General features: G+C 46.8%; 1 protein-coding gene across 11 annotated transcripts in view; it reads right to left on the bottom strand.

The window, feature by feature from the left end:
* The window catches only part of fbrsl1 (fibrosin-like 1), a 220,031-nt gene that overhangs the window by 181,741 nt on the left and 18,190 nt on the right, over positions 1-20,100 (bottom strand). The window lies entirely within an intron of this gene.

Genomic DNA, 20,100 nt, shown 5'->3' with positions numbered 1-20,100 from the left:
CGACGCTGAATATGGTAAGTAGCACTTATCTCTCCCTACGACCTCCCCGGCCCGCTGTCACGGAGACTTAATAGAGAGAGAACGATGGGCAATCGCGCCTGTTCCCGGCGCCGCTGTTCTCCATCTGCGATGCGGCTACGGTTCGGGCCCGCCGCTGTCAAAACAGTGGCGTAATAATGCCGTTAGCTCACTGAGCGCAGTGCATTTGTTGCGGTACTAAGCGGCGCCTCGGAGGAAAACGTGTTCACTGCTTGTGTTTAGTTATGAAATATTCGGAGCCCAAATGGAAGTGTAGCTGTATAATCTAGTGAATCCTCAGTCACAACAGAGGAGCTTGTATTTGTGAATTTAGCACCCGGTGGCTTGGCAGCCGTACGTGTCAGCCTGCATCAAAGCACCTTAGATGAAGGGGAAGTATTTGCTGCTGTGCAGTGTCAGCCCGAAGTACGTCGTTGTCGCTGTCATGCTCTCTGGTTACCCAGAAACCTCAGCGTGGATCTGGGATTGTGTTAGACACATTACTTCCTTTGCAGTTAGGAGTGAACGGATGAGGTTATTTCATTTAAACGATTCAGGGAATAATGCAATACGATTAAAATAAAATAGCACAAAGATCACATTATGCTTTCACTGTGAAATGAAGACTGAAGCAACTACTCCGCAGTGACATTCTTTCTGCAGATGAATTCAGCGATATGCCATCACTGGGATGCAAGATATGCGCTTCCTTCAGTTTTGGGGGGGGGGGGGGGGGATACAAACCCGGGCCACTACTCTGGTTTTGTTTACATTCATGATTTTCATTTGGTAAAGCATAGGGCTTCAGTGCAGTGAGCAAACTTCATCTGTGCTGTCATGTGGAATTAGAAGACATATGCTGCACGAGCTGTCAATTTTCATCCTCATTTGTGACTATTGATATTTTTACACTCATTAAACAAAAATTACCTCACTTGTGTCAATGTGTATGAATGCCTTAACCAAGTTTCTGTTTGCTGCTTCATGCTATCTTGAAGGAAACGGATGGTCCTGTAGAATAAACTGCATTCCTTTAACATCTCAAGACGGACTGAGAGCAACACATAACGTATCTTAGAGTATGTTAAGAACAGTGAATACCTGATATCTGTGTGTGTGTGTGTGTGTGTTCTGGGCAGCTGGCAGGTTAATGAGCTCAGTAATAGGCCTCCACACTGCCGCTCACCTCTTACTCATCAGAGACTCTGCTGTTTGTCCACACAGCTCAGCGGGCCCCTAAGCAGCCAATCACAGGTAGTCTAAACACTGACAAGAGGCCAACAAAAGCTTCTCCAAACAACGTGCAGGCAGCAGAGGACGCACTGTACGACATACACGGAAGAAAATGATCTCCCCTGTATCAAGTGTGAGCACTGGAAGAGGACCTGTGGCCTGTAAACCACCATGTAACATATAACATACTCTGGCCCCTTACAAAGCGCACCGACTATCGGTATCCAAGTGGAGATGGATGAACTGCACCTCGACAATAAAGTTAATGCAAGCGTTAATCCCGAGTTAAGTGCCCCCCCGCCCCCCCTCCCACCTCCCCCCGGTGGCTGCAGAACACAAACGCACATCACACACATTCCCTCCACAGTGGCAGCAGAGAGAGAGCACAAGGTGCCCCGCGGTGAAAGCGAGTCTCTCACCAAATCAGCGGCTCTTTTTCTCGGGGGGGGCGGGGGGGGGGGGGGGAGCGGAGCTGCACTGCGTCGCCGCTGCGGTTTCGGGGGCTCATTCATCGCAAAAGACCCTCGGCGCTTTTTACCGCTGATTACATCATTGAAGTTGAGAAGATTACAGCGCTTTTCACGCTCCCACTGCGGCACTACAAATGAGAGGCTTGCGAGCTTCCAGCTGTGCGCCTAATAATGCAGTCTGTTTAGGATTCTCATCTCCTCCATCAGCCCCGGCCTCTTGCGTGCTTCAACCGTTCACAGCACACGGCTGGCAGCTTACAACCACGGCACATAATAGGGGGGAAGTGGAGCCAATGTGTTAACTGATGAGGTTCAGAAAGCCCGGCACAGTAGACGAGCCTTAACAGTTTTCTCTTTCCAGGTTTTAGGTGCATTGTGGGTCTTTCCTTTGTGTCGATATCAAGCACACGGGATTGCCATGACAGCGGATCAGAGTGGAAGCAGTGTAATCGGAGCAAAGGGCCGCACAACTAAAGAGATTGTCCACGGGAAAGGGAAGAAAAAAAAACAAAACAACAGGCATCCTGTGCCCGAGAGTACATTAGCTGAAAATAGGCCACGGGCATTTTAGTCCATAAAAGACGTAGAGAAATGAACATCCTTCCCGCAGCAAGGCAATAACGCAGCTTTTAACGACAACTAAAGACATCAACGAAGGAGCACAGCTCTTTGAGAGTGAGCTGTAATCACTGTTGCGTTTGGACAAGAACATCGAGCAGCTTTATTAAACTTAAAAACCACAGTGTTTAGGCTTTAATATTATGATTTAATTACAGTGCTGGCAGCGAAGAGCTCGCATAACGCCTCCCTGTCTTGGCAAAAACAGAGAGTAGCAAATTAATTGGGTGGGTTTTTTTTTTTCTTTTCTTCTTTTCTTTTCTTTTCGTGATTGTCATTCAGCAATCATACTGGGGAATGGAGTAAATGGTGGAGTGGCATTTCTCAAAGAGCTCAGTTACTGATCTAGTCTACACGGCTTAGCTGGATCAGCTCTCAGCATGTTCCTTCGCATTCCTCCCTTACAGCTGTGCATCGCTTACGAGCGTTCCGTCAGTGACAAAAGTAATCCATCAGTAGATGTGCAAAGCAATCAAAGCACCTAGAATGTAAACATTTGACAGAGAGGAAGCTAGTGCTCCAGGCGGGCAGCTATGCAGTATCGGCAGGTACATTTTCCTCTTCACCTTTATATAATGTACACTGCTCCTCAGACCTGAGCGAGTAGCTTCACACCTCATCCCTGCACGCACACCTGTCTGACTGGTGTCGGCTCCAGATAACACAGGAAAGAAGTGGGAACATATCGGGTCCAGACAAATACAGAACCTTGACTCTCATTGCATTTTGTATTGAGTATTATTGAGGCATTATGGACCTTAGATTGAACATTTAAAAAAACTCACTATCACCATGACGGCATTATATTGTCAGCAATATGGCACGTGTTGTTCCGAAATATGATTATGAAGTCATGTTTTCTAACATTAAAAATGTACACTCCTTTGTCCACACAGTTTCAGTGAAATAAGGCAAATTGAACCTGAAGTGCGGTTGGTGTCACACAGAGGATCTACGCCGCCGGCTGAAGGCAAAGCACGAGTCAAACAAATCACCCATGGATCCTAAAATTTGTTGCAGGTGATAGGAATCCTCCCTTTGAGGATGTGCCGTAGCTCGGCTGGTGTGCACGTCCTGCTGTGCTTGAGCTCTCTTTAAAGACAGGTAGACCCCCGTCAGCCAGTCAGTCGCCTGCTCTTCCTTCCCTCATGACGACAGTACAGTTACACCTTTACAACTTTTCTTCTCACAATGGCCATTTCGGTGGTAATTCAACGATGCTCTTAAGGCACAGCCGTGAGGCAGAGTGAATCCTGGAGCCGTGGAGAACAGACCTGCAGAACAGCTGCGAGTTACTTGTCATGTACGCTGCCTTCTGTCGAGCTTCCTGAACAGACCTTTCAGTTCCCCTTTCTCCCAGCGAGCCGGGTAACGAGCTGTGGTAGCTGTGGGGTTGGTACATTCCTCTCCCTGGCTTCCCCGCACGGCCAAAAGCACCACGAGCTTCAGCCTTTTTTTTTTTCTTTTTAAAAGGAAAGGCCCCCACGTTCTCAGCGGCTACATTAATCAACAGGAATGTTGGGTTTCAAAACTCAAGGCCTGGTGCTACAATAAAAACAAATGCTGTTTTCCTTGCGGTGAGAAAGTATTTTTTGGTTGTTTTTTTGGATTTTTTTTTTACATGCAGTGATGCTGATACACAGTCAGCTGCTGCTGGGTTTGCGACCCACTGACTCGCAGAAGATGAGCTTAACAGGGGATGACAAACGGGATTCTCTGTTAGAGGTATGTTTGATGTAATTCATTGAATTATCAAAGCCAGTCTGAATTACATGAAACACCACGGCGTCTAGACACACACACGCACACATACGCACAATACACAGATCAATCATCTCTTAGACATCAAAGAAGACACGCCATGTTTGCCCATAAATCCACATGCAGCTTTGGAATTTTGAATAATAAATAATCTCCCTGCAACCATGAAAGCGTTACACGCTCCGTTGTAAGTCATGGGAAACAACGCAATCGACGCCTCTCTGCCGCAACTAGCCGAGTCCCAGAGCAACCCGCAGTACCTATTCTCTGTGGCCATCGGACTGTTTGATGTGTTTCATGCAGCTTTCATGAGGCTCCTGCAGCACCGAGAACCAACACGCCTTCTCCAGAACAGGAGAACGCCCGGAAATTGGGCTGCATCACCTTTGAAGAGGGTCTGAGATGTTGACTCAACCCAACGGGCTGATGGAATAGATACAAAGGGTGGAGATACAAAAAAAAAAAAAAAAAAAGGTTCAAAGAAAACTGCCTCTTAAATCACGCTCCGATTATTAATAATAGGACGTCAAAAGATTTTAATTGAAGCATGTGAGGGTAATGATATCGTGTCCCAATTTGAAAAAATGAAAGTCAAAACGGAGACAGCGGGAACAATGGCTGCCGAAAGTCATTCCCGCCCCTACAGTACTCAAAAGGAGGCCGCCATTAATTGGCACGGAGCACTTTCCACCCTGGCAATTACGCTCTAGTCCCCCGTCTCCTGCACCGCCTGGTTCAAAGAGCGGGGAAGCGGAAGTCCTCCTGGTACTAAAAGCACAGCAATATCCTGACGACGTCCTCGGCCACGACGGGCAAAAGCCTGCAATATTTATCACGGGGGGGGAAAGGGAGTCGTTCAACGTGCCTGTGAGAGAGGAGCTTTCCGGCTCGAGAACATACTGGAAGCGGATAGCGAGGATAACACCAGGCCGCGAGTCCGGAGAAATCCCTTCCAGCTGCTCGAGCCAATCCTTGAGGGTCAACATCTGGGCTGCGTGGATGGAGCAAAGCAAGCGACAAAACCCCCCCAAAAAAAACGCGTGAATGAACAAAGGAAAGCCAACAAAAACTATAATAAGCAGCAACAACAGCAAAAATGAGATATCACTTAAAGGTTGAAAACCAGGTGCCACTGATGCGTTTTCTCACACTGAGGCTGCTCGACTGCTTTGCCTGGGGGCCATTTGCCTTTTCCCTCTTACTGACGTTCCCCAGCAGCACAAATGCAATAAAAAAAAAAAACAGAGAATTTGTTCACAGTGGTTGTCTTTTACCTCGGGCTACACGCTCTGCAGCTACAGGTGAACATGGGGTCGACGCTACTGACTGACAGACAGCTGACATGATCACCACAACCCGAAATGTCTCTTTTTCCACAGAGCGCTTTTCACTTGAAACCTGCTTATTTGCATATAATAATTCATGCTTTCAAACCTGTCATTTAAATTACTTTATTAAGTAATTCAACCTCAATACTACATGCATACTGTATTTAGTATATCAGCAGCTAGTAAGCATCAGAGGGCGTTTAGCTGATGAGCTACGTAGTAGGTAGAGACCCAAAACAGAGCTAAAAGTACAATATAATTTAGTTTGTCAGGTATCCAAAGACACTACTTGTTTCTGATGGATGTGCAAAGCATCTATGAGCTAACAGGTTTGTTATATCCATTTCTATATAATATATCAGTGTTTTGCAGTTACACCTTCTTCTGGCCCCAAATAGCCTGAATAACCAGTCAAGTCATTTATCTATTTTACACACAACTCTATCTACAGCTGTTGGGACATCAAACCAGCTGTGCATGACAGTTTTTTCTGTCAAAGAAAGAAAGAAAATAGATAGTTATAGTTGTTTCTGTGCTGCATTTGTATTTGGATCTGAACCAACAGACAGAAATATATAATGTGTGACGTTTTTGGATGTAGCCTCTACTTTCTGCTGCTGTAGAGTACCGACATCTTCTGAAGTTTCCTGCCTTTGTTACCAACAGGACAAAAAGGGGATCATGGGAAGTGAGCTCCGGGTTTCTCATCCGACGGTAAACTCTGTTCAGTTTCCTCTCGGGCCTCACCACATGTGCGCTCGTACCACGCAAACCACCGAAGGCTTTCCTCATTCTCGTCAAGCCACAGCTAATTCAATCTAGTCCTTAATCCGAGAAGGGTGCCGCTCCCCCCCTAATGCCGCAGCAGCCTGCCGTGTACCATTAATAAGAGGAACAAGCATCTTGTTGATCTGCCTGATGTCAGTGTCCAGTTGTCCGCAGCTAATTCCTTATCATTAGTGCATATTGATGGCGTGCGGCTCCGGGTGGAGGGGGGGGGGGGAGAACTCCGTCCAGGGAACGGAGCGGAGGAAATGAGGAGGGATCGGCGGGTCGCTTCCTGCATCGCTCACGCTGCTGCCCCCCCGCCCCCCGCCCCCCGCCCCCCAGGGCGGCTGACAGCGGCTTCCTGTAGCTCTCTGTCAGCCGCTGAGGGACAAACAGACAAGAGAGACGCAGGGAGACGGAGAGCAACTCTCCCCCCCCCCGCTTCAGGTTCCCGTAGCCAAACAAATCAGGCTGCAGGCTTTCAACCTTTGAAGCCAAAACAAAAGCGTGAGCATAAATATTCCGAGGGGGTCGTGTTGGGTTCGGGGTATAAAAATATGTTTACATTTGCTTCAGCGTTGTAGATGCAATCATTTCTCTTTTCTGCGGCGATATGCTGTGGAATAGTTCGACGTGTGCCGAGACAGCAGAGACGACGCATTCAAAAGCTCACACTCGAACACTGAGATACACTAAACACTTCCTCTGTCAAGCCATCCATTCACCGCAGAGCGTTGCTCTTGTCAACCTCGTGAATTGAACTCTAATCCCTAAAACTCCCACATCCTCTTTTTTTTTTTTTTCTCCCCCTTTTTATTGTGTGAGTTTCAACAATCCAATGCAATATCATATCTTATTCACGCGGAGGGACGTGATATCCTGGCCAATGCCTCTTTGCCAACGGAGATGAGAGCCTTTCACTGTGTAAGTAATCAAGGCTCACGGTTAAACTTTAATGTGTTAGCGTTAAATATAGTACAGGGAGGAAGCCATCTCGCAGAGCACACAAAGCAGACCTACTGTTCCCTCAGCCTGTTATTTGGGGTATTTTATGGGCATTTTACAGAAACCTAATGAATGTCACGTGAATTATCTCAAAATACGAAACATGCAGTATATCCCAAGTGGAAAAAAACAGGGTTTTTTTGTAGCTTTTTTCTGTGTATTTACTTATTGAGATGAGTCATTATTTCCTTCTTCCTCTGAGTGAAGGTTCAGTATTGACTCCTTTCAGATCCTCTCTGGTCTGCAGCATCAAGCTGCTCCAGTGTGTCATCCCGGCTGCACAGTGACAGACACTGATGATTATCAGCAGCAAACTGAACCCGATAAAGATCTCAGGCTACATACTCGAAATGCATTTCTCATGGCAACATGCCAAAGAGGGCAAGCGCGCTGAGCTCATTAATCTCACTGTCAAAACCACTTTCAGCACCGAGGTGCTGTAAAAACACAGCGTTTGGTGCTGTTTCAACAAATGTATCATTTGCGTTTTGGTGTTACACCAAAAGAAATAATCAATGCGAACAAGTTATTTGACATAGTGAAATGTTTTTTTTCACTTTGTTATTCTGTTGTCTAAATCTAACACTAAACGTCTAAATACCAAAATAAAACATCACTTTTATTAAATATTTAATTTAATATTTTTAATTGTGGATTTCTGTTCAATTCTGCATATTGTCTAATTCATTGAAACTGGCAAATTGCAAAAATGTTGGTACTGAACCAGTCAGCAAACTGTTGACATACAGCTCAAATCATAGTTTTCATAGTGATGGTTTCAATCCACTTGAACTTTGTGGTGGCCTCGTGCTATAACCACACATTGGACTGAGGATGAAAATGCGAATCTCTAAAGCACGATTTGGGATTTTGGTCATAAAAGAGCAACTAGGAAACATGCCTCTGACCAAATTGCATTTGTCACTGAAACGCAATTTAAACGAAAATACAGAAATGTACTGTAAGTTCTACTGTAGGACCTCAGTGCATTTGCAGCTATGGGAAAAACATTTTTTTTTTCATACAACACCTCCATGGCTGCAACCTTGGGAGCAGGAAAGGATGATTCCTTTACATCTTCAACTCGCAGACTAAAGACAGACCTCTTCAGACTTTACCTCCACTAAAAACACTAACAAATTGTAGCACTTAAATTGTACTTATAATGCCTCTTATCTATAACATAATAGTTGTAAATCTGCTTATTTGATGAAATGACACTTTCTTGTATCTTGTTCTTCTGAGTATATGTATCCTTATGGTTGAAATGCACTTATTGTAAGTCGCCTTGGATAAAAGCGTCAGCAAAATGACATGTAATGTAATGATTCACTGTCAAGGGGCTAGAGAGGTATAAAGAGCCGGAATATGGTTGAAGCTGCATTTAACTTTATTACGGGTTATTGTTTCCAGCTTAGTGGAGATATGCTGCTATACCGTAAGAGAGTCGAATAAATAGCTTATATATAGTCATATATAAAGCTCATATATAGATTAGACCCTGCTCCGGACTTATCTTCATCTCAAGACTCAATTTCATTTACACGTGTCCCTTAGCTAGTGGTCCTGCAAAAGAGGCAACGGTCAGTTGTGTGAGTGACATCTAGTCGAGCCGCCCTGGTCCATCCGGTTGTATCCGAGTCCCCGACCCGGCCGGCAGCAGGACTGGCCCGCTGTGACTCACTGGGTCAAAAGCTGTAGAGGTTTTATTATCCCGACCCAGCCTGCTCCGAGACAAGATCAGAGTCTCCACAGGAGGAGTCCCCCGGGGAGGACTCCTTACCCCCGTCCTCTCCACCTTCCCCTCCACCAGCCACAACCGTGATAAATGACTTCCCACTTTCCACCAAGTCGCTGTCTTTTTTTTTTTTTTTTTCTTCCGTCAACTTCTCGTATCAGGCTCATTGCAGCTGATATTTTCCACAGAAGATTGAGAATCGTGTAGATATATGTAGCTTTGGAGCAAAGGGGTTTCAGGCTCTCTATATAAGGATATTTCCCTTCTACATACCGATTGTACACGATAAAAGCATCTGCTAAACGTCTGAGTAAGTAAAGCATATTACACAAATGACTGCTTCAGGCTGACATCTTCTAGCACTTTAATTTAACCCGAGCCACAGAGTTGTTTATTTCAGTTAAGGGAAGAGAAACATGCAACAGATTTTGTACATCATCATCATCACAGCAGCATTAGTCACCGCCAGTGATTACACTCCCCCAGCTGAAGCGCACACACCGGGTCCCACTCAACAGATAAATGACATATGACGAATTCAGTCCAACTCAACTGATACAACACATTTAACTATAACAGAACAATATTCAGAGTGATGAAAGGGGGGGGGGGGGGGGTTGTTACGGCTCCTGTGAAACACAATCTGTTCCATTTGACAGAATAGGGGTGTTTTTTTGTTGTCAGTTCACTCAATGCTGAATCACCCAGCAGAAAGGCAGAGCCCCACAGCTCCCATTAAGGCTCACTTATTCTAGCTGTGGAGAAGTGCCGCTGCATCCGATGCTGTTTGGAGCACAAACAGTTCGCCCCCCCCCCGTATTTTAGAATTTGTTTTTTCAACACTGTCAGGAAAATGTGTTATTTGCTGCCTCACCGGTGAGACTTTATAGGACCTCTTTTCTCTAGGGCCAAACGCTCTACACCACAAAGAATACCCAATGCCTCCTTTAAATGTTACCCACCAAAGAATGCCGTTCCTCCAGACCTTGCTCCCAAGGATAAGCCATTTCAAAAGGTTTCGCCAAACATAGATGTGATATTTTTTACTCGGGTCCTCGTCCTTTGAAGTACGCCGATGAACATACTGCAGTCTGTTTAAAGCGCACAAGGATACTTTCAAATAGGAGAGTAGAAGATATTATTTGCATCCATTCTGAGTAAAGCTGCCTTTGCTTTATAAAAAAAGGTCAACTCAGCAGGTAGGGGGATAAGCAGAATCACTGAGCAGCACCAGCTGAGCCTCTGAACAGTTCAACACACAGCATTAAATATGCATTTCACCAAATCGGAAGTCGGCATAAAGAGTTAAAAGGAATGAGCCTTGTGTTGGAACATTTAGAGACTTGCTTTTGACAGTCCACAGGCACTGCAGTGGTTCAGCTGCTTTTGTAGGGTTAATTTAACCAACTGGAAATACAAAAAGAAAAAAAAAAAGAAAAAATCCTTGGAAGCGAAATGCACCGAATGACTCAATGGAATCATGTCCGCCTACATGTCAGAAGAGACTCTGTCATTTTCCAGAAGAGTCCGCTCAATGAAACAAGAAAGCCTGCCAATAATAGATAGAAAAGAGGAAGGGAGGCTAAGGTGGGGAGAGAGACAAACCTTTCATTAAATTGCATTCGAATAACTGACTCTCAGCTGAAAACAAGTAAAAGTCTGCAAGGGCGGCCAACAAATCCATTTTTCTCAACAAAAAAAAACATGCTTTGCGAACTGCAACATTTTCCACTACACCCCCCTCTCTCAATTATTACATTCCGAAGAGGCTTCCTCCGAGCCAATCATATCGAGCAGAGCCGAGCTTCATTGTACACGGCACATCCTGGAACGGAGCCATTGTTCGCTTCTCCTACCACCCCAATAAGAGGAAATCTTCAGCGCCGCGGCAGCTGAGCACAACCCCGGCTATCTCCCCGCCGGGGGGGGGGGGGGGGGGGGGGGGGGGCTGCAGTGAGGCGAGGAGGTCGAGCCGCGTGTTAATTGAACCCTTTGCAAGTGTTACCGGGGGAAAGAGGGAGCAAAGGAGCGAGGGAGCAAAGGAGCGAGGGAGGCGGCCGTACAGAGCGGCGGCGGCGGATTGTTGAGTGAGACCCCTGGGGGGGACAGGGCTATTTGTCTGGAGGAATGGAGGAGGGTGGACGGCGTTCAATGAGACACCGACCTACGTGACCTCCCCCTGTTTGTGCTCCCTGGGGAAGACGGTGTCATCTAGCCAAAAGGCGCACGGCATGTGTGAGCCCCGTAATTAAATAGAGGCAATTGGTCACGGGTCGACGAACGCTTCACGGCGTGGACACGGTGAGAGGGAGGCCAACACGGGAAACGGACATGCTAAGGTCATGAAAACAGCCCCCGAAAAGTATAGAAATCATACATATTGATCGGTCAGTACATCAATAGAAAATTAGAATATTAGAGGTTGAATATTTATTTCATGCATTTTTATGTTGGCTGAAAAGCAAAATAACATTTCAAAAATGATATATTACCTTCATTAATTAAGAGTGAAATAAAGTGTAGTCTGTATTATTTATACGTAGTTTGTTATCAACTCTTTGTAATATCCACATTGATTGACATTATTTTAAATAGTGCAACATTCAAATAATTGAATTGTAACTCATTATTCCATCAATAACCATCAGCCAGCTGTGAAATCGTAATGCGTTACAGTTTGATTGACTGTGATCTGTGATGCCGTCAGTGTGAAAGTTAGCTTAAAGCGCTAGCTCTAGTGCACAGCGGTTTAGCATGAGCTATCGACCCTTTAAGTGATGTAGCCCCGTAGAATACACTTTGAGGATTTGATAAGGAATGGTCAGGCTAGTATTATTTTAAACAAAACTGCTTTGTTTGAGTCAAGCGTTGTATCTACACATGGAGCGCTTGAAGTGAGGATAATGTAGTCCGTGCTGGTAACAGAGGACACGCTAGCGCACCGGCGTATCCACCGCGTTTGTGTTCTTAGCTGAGCGGGATCAGACCCTCACCTCTGCGAAGCTCATCTCTTATCTTAATAAACCCTGTGCAGCAGATTGAGCGCTTCTTTGTTACCCTGCAAGGCAAAAAACGTCCATAAAAAAAAGACCTGTAACAGCATGTGATGATATCTTTGCCGTGATGCCCACCCGTAAAGGAGGTTGGAAGCAAGACACCACAAAACACCGTCCTTAGCCTAAAACAATGTCCCCTGTCAATTGTAAAGCAGCGTTCCTCGCCGCCTTTACCCGCTGCCCTCGGTAGCGGCAGCAGCGGCGGCAGCGGCGCTTCAGTGACGCTCGACCCCACTTCGGTGCCTTAACCTGGAGCGGCGCATGAAACCCCAAACCACTTGGGCTGAAGACCTAGTGTGACCGCGAGTTTAGAGTTGTCCAACGTGCTGTGGTTAAAACAAAAACACACAAAAAAAAAAAAAGTCTTCCGTGCAAGGCGGCGGCGGGCGGGAGGCTGTGGACAATAGAGCGCAGTGTATACCATTAAAGCGTCAAACGCCGCTGCTGGCCTCTGGGCCCTAAATCGTCAGGCCCCAAGAACAAAACCAGCCTTTCAGAGGCTAACTCTGCTAAATTGATTATTGCTTTCTCTTTCAAGTGGCGCTGCCTCTTTGTGACTTGCACATGACTTGGCAGGAAAAGGACAGCTGGCTCTCCATTCTGGGCACTGTTCACATGACTGGTGTCCCACAAAGGAGGCAGGCTGCAGGCCGGGCCGGACTAGGGCCGGACCGGTGGATTACGGCACAATCGGATGGTCCTAAATCTGACGAGAGAACAGTTAACGAGTCTCCGGGGTGCTGAAATCAAGGGAAAGAAAGGAAATATTCATCCCTGCAAACGTTCTCAGCGGAATGACTGCGAGACAACCGGCAGCTTCCAATAAAGGGTTTCGTCTTTCAAGTGCTGCAGGAAGTGATATGTATCCCTCCTCGTAAGCCTTCGCCTGAAAATGGAATCTGAGTTTTCATGCCTCCCCCCCCCTCCAATTACTGTTTGCTCGGAAGACGTGGCCCTGAGCTTTTTTAGTGAAGCGCGCTATATTAACATCTCAGCGGCACTTTGTATTCACATCCACTCATCATTGTCATTCAGACAGCTCATTACAGGTGACGTGATATGTCATTTGTCCCCTGTCTCAAAAGCGCCTGTTAACAAACCCTTTAAAGTGAGGGGGCGCTTTATTGAGTATCGCCTTGAAAGGACTTTCTAAAGCGCTTTCCCTGCCTTTTCTAGAGCTTCAGCTGCCTTCACAGATCCGCTGAGCCTCGGGTTCACAAATCAAGGCCCGAGTCACATGCAGCGAAACAAAAGCAGCACCGTTCCCGCTGTCGTACGAAAAAAAAAAAAAAAAAAGCCTCGACATTGACCTCTATGAGCGACTTGTCAGACCAGCGTGCAAGAACGTGATGAGGACTGGAACAAGAGGACGTCCACTTGTTGCACACATTTTTTGATATCTGTATTGCAACCGGCTCTCTTCTTCTCTCCACAAATAATTGCCCCGTCCTCGCTCATGAGCGGCATGTTGCTGCTTAGCCACGGGAGGCGGGAAATGAGTTGGAAGCAAGTCCTTTTAATTATCCTTCAAATGCTTCCTGCGCTCAGCAGATGTTGTGCTGCGGGGCAGGCAGCCGAGCAGCAGGGCTCCCTTTCACTGCACTCACGGATCACCACTTGCTCTGGGTGGTACGCTGTGTTTTGTGAAGTACATTTCTATGCATCGAAATAACGTATCCTCTTCAACATTGATGCATTGCTTATGATGTGCTGGGGGGGGGGGGGGATTAAGCGAACCATTTAATGTGCTGCAGAGAGATAACAACTCTAATTTGCCTTTTTTACAGTGGTGAATATGCTATTTCAGATTCCAAAAAACACGCCTTCGCCCTATACCCTTGTCCTTTGTTTTCTCTAGTTACTCATGTCCTCCAACTTGCCGCTCTCACCTCTCTTTGTTTGCCTCCGTTGAGTCACACCTGGCCTTCAGCACAAATCTGCCTCCTCTCAGGCTAATAAGCTCCCCGTGTCTTATAACAGTGGCATCCGGAGTAAAGATGTCAAGAGGGGAGAGAAGGTGAGTGGAGGTGAAACGGACTGCGAATATAGAGCAGCTGTATTCAGCGTGAACTGTATTGCTTCACACACATCAAGTGTAATAAATGTACAACTTTGGAACGAGAGTCGGACCATAGAGACAGAAAGGGGACATCGGAATTGGTACCAGATGGACTACATAAAAAAGGTCCGGTGGCCAAGGGACGGACCTTTTCCACGAGCCGCATTGCGTCTTTTTCCATTTTAAGAGCCTCTAGCAACAGAATCGCAAAAAAACACTTGTAACCATCTCCCACGGCCGAAATGTGATATTCTCTGTGAAAGACTGAAATTTCCATTTGAGCTGCAGAGAATGAGGCCTGTGTTGGCTGGCCGCCTCCAGACATAAGCAACTAGCCACCGCCTGCTAGGTGCACCCATATAATCTGAAACAAGGCAGCTGCCAAGTAGCCTATTAATACTGGAGTTGGCAGATGAAGCCGTCTTGACATCCACACTTTAGCCGCGCAGAAGAACCGCTTCGGCTGGAGGAATAGAGCTGCAAGGCGCTGGTCGGGAGCTGAAACACTGCCGGCTGCGAAGTTCACTGCTGAAGCATCTGTCAGTCTGTAGATAAGACTCGGAAATGCAGAAGAAATAGCGCAAGGCCGTACCCACGGCGCCGTGCAGGAACCGCTCTGACTGGACTGCTTTTCCCTTGTTTGACCTACTGACAGCGAGCTGGTTTCATATTCTCCAACCGGTGTTCAATGGAACATTAAAGTCTTTAAAAAAACGTGGAGCTTTACACAAGAGGCAACTACTTGCACTGGTTTCGCTGCTGATTTATAATTAGACAGAATGCGGGTTGCTTCTATCAAGCAAACTACTGAATGGCTAACTGGTGTTGAATGGTGAATGGTGCTCTGCATGCATAGAGAGTGTGTTCAGCAGGAGGTTTCGGTAGATCAGTTTAAAACCGAGCTTCTAAATCACTCACGTTCTTCCTTACTTCCCGAGTAAAAGGAGCACAAGATAAGACCGACTGATTGATTCGGTCTCTTTGAAAGGCTGCTTTCTGTGAGCTGCTGCAGGCTCCCGATGACAAATTGAGACATGTTTTTATCCAGCCCGCGGTGAATACACGACACAGTCGTCGCTAACGATCTGACAACGTCTCAAAAGCCAGCGGGCTTAAATTAATCTGAGAACAAACATCACCCCCGAGTGAAGGAACTCCAATTGTGGCAAAGCAGAGGAATTGGGGGGGGGGGGGGGGGGGGGGCGGCAACACAACGACCAGTTTGAACACAACACTAATTGTACAGTTTTCTTTTTCTTTTTTTTTCTCTGCAAATCAACACCACCTCCAGTGCTTTGAAAATGCTAAATGCTCGCCTTGTGTCTTTGAGTTTCCAGAGGCTGACGCGGACTGGAAAAGGCGCTACGTGCATTTGGCACCTGTTTTGTTGAGGACCACGTGTGAGATTTTGTGTGTGTGTGTGTGTTTGCTTGCCGTATACGTGCGTGTGTGTGTGTGCACGCGAGCACAGCTACAGAGTCAGTCGAGCGGAGCAGCAGAGAAGTTAGGCAGCAGTATGTAGGTAAATCAGTCTATTGCTAACACTCCGCCTGCCTGGAGCAGCTCTCCTGGGAGGCCGCTGACAATGCACACGCAACACGCCTGCCGGAGCGTTCATTCATAGCTGGGTAAACATGCACACACACATACACACACACACACACACACACACACAAACGCAGTCAGAGAGTCACTGAGGTTTTACAAGCACATGTGCTTGGAAAAGATAAGAGTAAGGTGCCCACAAAAGGCATACACAACTCAATCACAGGTCATATCGGGATGAAATAATAGCAGTGAAATAGTTTGAACGTACCTGTCAACACAGTTAATCGGTAGTTATTTAGGTAAGTAATCCTCAAAGAGAGGTTTTGGTGCTTTTCTCATTGTTTTGGATTGTTGGATGGATTTAACCACATGTTAAGGTTTGCAGGATCACCTCCCATTTAAGCCACGGACCGCTTTGCTTCGGCGTCTCACTTCCTGTTGAACCGTTCCCTCTTGAATTCCGTCACAGCACAGCAGGGCTCTGGAGACACATCATTAGCAGCTATGTTCATTGTTTCGGGCCCCACAACGCCGCTCCTGATGCTAAAGGAGTTGCTTTCGTATGCTGCTTTCCGGCTGCAGGACTTATTCTGCTCGGATGAAGCTGAACATACAGCCTCAGGCTACAATGGGGGCATATGCTAATGATGGAGACCCAGGAACAGGTGGCTTTTGTCAAGTCGAAGGACCAGTTGACTGTTTCTCACATAGCTTTTGGTAAAGCTGACTTTGAGCATTGGTAGGAACAAAGCGTCAGAAACAGGCAACACAATAAGAAAACTAAGCAGATCTCCAAATATGTTAAATACATACACTCACCGGCCACTTTATTAGGTACACCTGTCCAACTGCTCGTTAACACTTAATTTCTAAGCAGCCAATCACATGGCGGCAACTCAGTGCATTTAGGCATGTAGACATTGTCAAGACAATCTCCTGCAGTTCAAACCGAGCATCAGTATGGGGAAGAAAGGTGATTTGAGTGACTTTGAACGTGGCATGATTGTTGGTGCCAGAAGGGCTGGTCTGAGTATTTCAGAAACTGCTAATCTACTGGGATTTTCACGCACAACCATCTCTAGGTTTTACAGAGAATGGTCCGAAAAAGAAAAAACATCCAGTGAGCGGCAGTTCTGTGGGCGGAAATGCCTTGTTGATGCCAGAGGTCAGAGGAGAATGGCCAGACTGGTTCGAGCTGATAGAAGGGCAACAGTGACTCAAATAACCACCCGTTACAACCAAGGTGGGCATAAGAGCATCTCTGAACGCACAGTACGTCGAACTTTGAGGCAGATGGGCTACAGCAGCAGAAGACCACACCGGGTGCCACTCCTTTCAGCCAAGAACAGGAAACTGAGGCTACAATTTGCACAAGCTCATCGAAATTGGACAATAGAAGATTGGAAAAACGTTGCCTGGTCTGATGAGTCTCGATTTCTGCTGCGACATTCGGATGGTAGGGTCAGAATTTGGCGTCTACAACATGAAAGCATGGATCCATCCTGCCTTGTATCAACGGTTCAGGCTGGTGGTGGTGGTGTCATGGTGTGGGGAATATTTTCTTGGCACTCTTTGGGCCCCTTGGTACCAATTGAGCATCGTTGCAACGCCACAGCCTACCTGAGTATTGTTGCTGACCATGTCCATCCCTTTATGACCACAATGTACCCAACTTCTGATGGCTACTTTCAGCAGGATAAAGCGCCATGTCATAAAGCTGGAATCATCTCAGACTGGTTTCTTGAACATGACAATGAGTTCGCTGTACTCAAATGGCCTCCACAATCACCAGATCTCAATCCAATAGAGCATCTTTGGGATGTGGTGGAACGGGAGATTCGCATCATGGATGTGCAGCCGACAAATCTGCGGCAACTGTGTGATGCCATCATGTCAATATGGACCAAACTCCCTGAGGAATGCTTCCAGCACCTTGTTGAATCTATGCCACGAAGAATTGAGGCAGTTCTGAAGGCAAGAGGGGGTCCAACCCGTTACTAGCATGGGGTACCTAATAAAGTGGCCGGTGAGTGTATATGTATATATGTGCTGTATATGTTGGATATGGATCCTATCAGAGAAATGGCACAATGTTCAGACAGCAGTTCTGGTAGCTGCCGGTTTGAAGTCCAAAGCAAAACAAAGTTGTAATTACACTGAGTGGGGAGCAATTAGATGGATCAGGGCGAGCCCATTTAAATCACACTTTGGACCAGTCATTATACTGGGAGCCATAAACACAGGCTACGTCGGATGTCCTGGAAACCGCCACAGAGGCTGCTGAACTGCACGGTCATCAGATCTGAACGCCTCCTCTGGCGCCGGTAATCAAACGAGGCTCCGTGTGAACCGTGCGACGTTAACGCGCACTGTGCAGCCGGAGTGTAGGAGCCAGCAGTTGCAAGCACAGAAATATAGAAGCACATCCATAACGGGAAAAGATTGCGAAGCGATCGGCGCGTCGCGATTGGCCGAGGCTGCTCCCGTCAGCTCAAAAGGCGGCGGCGCACAAACACACTGGCACCGGATCTCCCGCCATGTCACTGAAGAAATGAAGCTTTTCATTAAGCAATGCATGAATAGAAGAAAATGACACTTTTTTTCTATTTGCCAGGGTCCAGGCAGCGAGCTCCAAAAGCCACATTTCTCCCTCCGGGCTAATGCTGAATGACAAGAGAGAAAAAGCAGAGGAACCCTGAAGAGTCAATTTGGAGCCGGAGTGGCATTTTAAACCCAGCCACTAAAATGAGAGAGAGAGAGAGAGAGAGAGAGAGAGAGAGAGGGGGTGGGGATTTTGGGGGGGCGGAGAATGTTCAATCAGTCGCCAAACCAGGCTCTGGGAGCTGTGGCCTGAGAAGAAGCAAAGCGGCTTTTCCCTGAGATGGTGTTTCGGAGGCTGAAAGTGATGATACGCCTTACAGAACTGCTGTTGAATGAGACCACCACTGTCACCGACTCCTTTTCCCTCCGGTGACAATGATTGAATTTGAATAGTTTGTGTGCACATGAGGGAATGCATTTGCACATTTATTCGTTCATTCCCGTCTGCGTGACAACTCCCGTGTTTGTGTATTCATGGATATATTTTTTGAACGGGAAGCCATTCGTGCACTGATCTTGTACATGTGTGCGCTTTGAATTTGCATTTATAGTAGTAGTAGAAAACTGAATCCCCCTCCCCCGCATTGCATTCACTTAGAGCTCAAGCCAGTTGTTTGTCAATAAATTAGTGGATTGTCTCGTTTCAACTTGTCAAACGTGAGGGTTTTCTGATTTTTGGACTATTTTCTCCCTAGAAGTCCTTTTTAACCCCATCCCCAAGTAAATAATCCCATCCTTTGATGTTGAGTATGTTCTCCGATACGTCTATTGACCTTAAGGTTTAACTGAAAGAACGTGACTCCTGAAATGGAAATGACACCATCAGCTAGGGGGGGGGGGGGGGGTCTCACTGTTGGATTTGTAGGAACAACAGAACGACTTAGTCCACTTGCTCTTGCACGGTGTTGTCACGAAGTTCTTCCCAAACAAAACATCTCTGGCAGAGTACAGACTCAGGCTTGCAGAGAGCAAACAAACCCGAAGGCACACATCAAGTTACTCACAGGATTAGTGTTGAGCCACAGCTGATATGATCTGCCACGGCCATGATGAAAACGGACGACAACTTCTGAAGGAGAGAGCTGCAGCCTGACTGAATGTCATGTGCACGCCTTTGTGCTGGTGAGAGAGACTAGAAGGGCAACAGATAGGATATCCCTTCGAGTTTATATTATCCTTTTTCTTCTAAAGTCAGCCATGTGTTTGTTCTCATTCAAACACTCAGCTAGATTTAAAAGCTGTGGTAAATAGCGTAGTGTGCTGCAACACTAGCGGTGATGAGGTGGACAAAGAAAGAATAAATAAAAATAATGCAGCAAAGAAATCATCGCAAACCCTGATTGGCCCCAATTCAGATCATTAAGGTCAGAGAGGGACACCTCACTTCATTTTGGAGCTAAAATGATTTCTTTTTCTTTTTCCCGCATCTGATGAGCTAATAATGATGATGACTGCACGCATTGTGTGCATGCATGCGTGCATGCGTAGTGTGCAAAGCGGATGCTTTTAAGCTTAAGAAGAATTACTGCTGTTGGGATTGTGCAGCGCTGCACCCAACCGCTTTGCAGCACCGAGCTGTAACCCGACGCCTGGCACCGGTGTTCACCCCGAGCATGGGCAACACAGGAAACCCCCACCCCGACCCCCCCCCCAGCCCCGGCCCCTCCCCTGAGCGGCTCTCCTGGGCCCCGGCTGTGGCAGCTAGCAGTGGATTGTAACGCTCAAACCCCAATGGAGCGTGTGCACCCCGTGGCATCGGTAAACACAAACACTTCCAGACACATTCACGCGTGTGTGCACAAAAAAAAGGCAACGCGTCAGCATGGGACCACACGCAACTGCTTCGAAACGCACACACATACACACACACACACACACAAAAAAGTAAAGCTGTGTC

Source organism: Pungitius pungitius, chromosome 5 (genome assembly GCF_949316345.1).
Source record: "Pungitius pungitius chromosome 5, fPunPun2.1, whole genome shotgun sequence".
In the NCBI taxonomy this organism is placed as follows: domain Eukaryota; kingdom Metazoa; phylum Chordata; class Actinopteri; order Perciformes; family Gasterosteidae; genus Pungitius; species Pungitius pungitius.
Note: the sequence above shows the minus strand (reverse complement) of the source record. Positions and strands in the feature narration are given on the sequence as shown.